The following is a 1392-nucleotide window of genomic DNA, read 5'->3' on the forward strand; positions in this document are numbered from 1 at the left end:
TAAATATAAAATACACATTAATAAAAATAAGTTAAACAAATATATATATTTATATATGTATATATAGTGATTGATTTTAATATATAAATAATATTTTTAATATAAAAAAATAAGTTCAAATCTTAATTTTAAGTTCTTTTTATAGATAATTTGTATTAGTCCCGTCTCAAATAGAAGAGTAAAACTTTTTTATTTATAATTAATTCCTTTTGACATTATCATCTAGAAGTAACTATAAATTACAAGTTTTGTGAAACACAACTAACACATCACAAAGTCTCAACCACCAAAATATACAATAAAAAAACCTATATTCAAATTAAATCAATCATCTCACGCATTATTCTTAGGATAATGCTCAAAGCGTTTTAACAATAATTTTCACATGAAAATAAAAGAGTAAGTAATTAATTCACATGGTTAATAATGCTCTAAAATTGAGTAATCTCAACAACAAGGTATTTCTAACTTCAATTTTCTAATAATCCGATCCAATCAAATAGAAAAACAAATTAAGAATTATATTCTATTTAAAATAATGTTAAAATTGCTCAAGTGTTGTGATAAAAATTATTGTAGATGTTCATTTATTATGGGAGGCTCACACATTTTCAAAACTGATTACATTAAAGAGATTTAAAAGTGTAAACACTTTACCTCTACAAATAATGAAATGTAATTGTATATTCTACACAAAAATAGCTTAAAATAAAAGTACTTCTCTCTCTTTTCTTTCCATATTCTACTAATACAATATCAATATATTATAATAGCATTGGTGAATATTAATATTAGTGTCTTCTATTTATACTTTGTTGTTTTTATTTTATTATCTCTTCCTCATTTATTTATTTTACAACACGTTATTAGTACGAGACTTTGATCAAATTTTAAGAAGATTCAGGTAACAAATTTTCATTATGTCGAAACTCTCTCATCTTGAATTTAATGCTCTTGATATATTTGGAAACAACTATTTATCATAAATACTAGATGCTGAAATCCATCTTGATTCAATGGGTCTTGGAAATACCATTAAGGCTGAAAATAATGTATCCCAAAAGGATAAAGCCAAGGCCATGATTTTCCTTCGTCGTCATCTTGACGAATGATTGAAAAATAAATATTTCACATTAAAAGATCTTGCAGATTTGTGGAAAGACCTTGAAGAGATGTATAATCATCAAAAGACAGTGATACTTCCTCAAGTCCGATATGAATGGACGCACTTGCGTCTGCAGGATTTTAAATCCATAAGTGAATATAATTCTGCAATATTTCAAATTACCTCACGAATAAAATTATGTGGCAAAAACATAACTGATAATTATATGTTGGAGAAGACTTTCTCAACCTTCCATGCCTCGCATGTGCTCCTGCAGCAGCAGTATC

Source organism: Arachis duranensis, chromosome 5 (genome assembly GCF_000817695.3).
Source record: "Arachis duranensis cultivar V14167 chromosome 5, aradu.V14167.gnm2.J7QH, whole genome shotgun sequence".
NCBI classification, from domain to species: Eukaryota; Viridiplantae; Streptophyta; class Magnoliopsida; order Fabales; family Fabaceae; genus Arachis; species Arachis duranensis.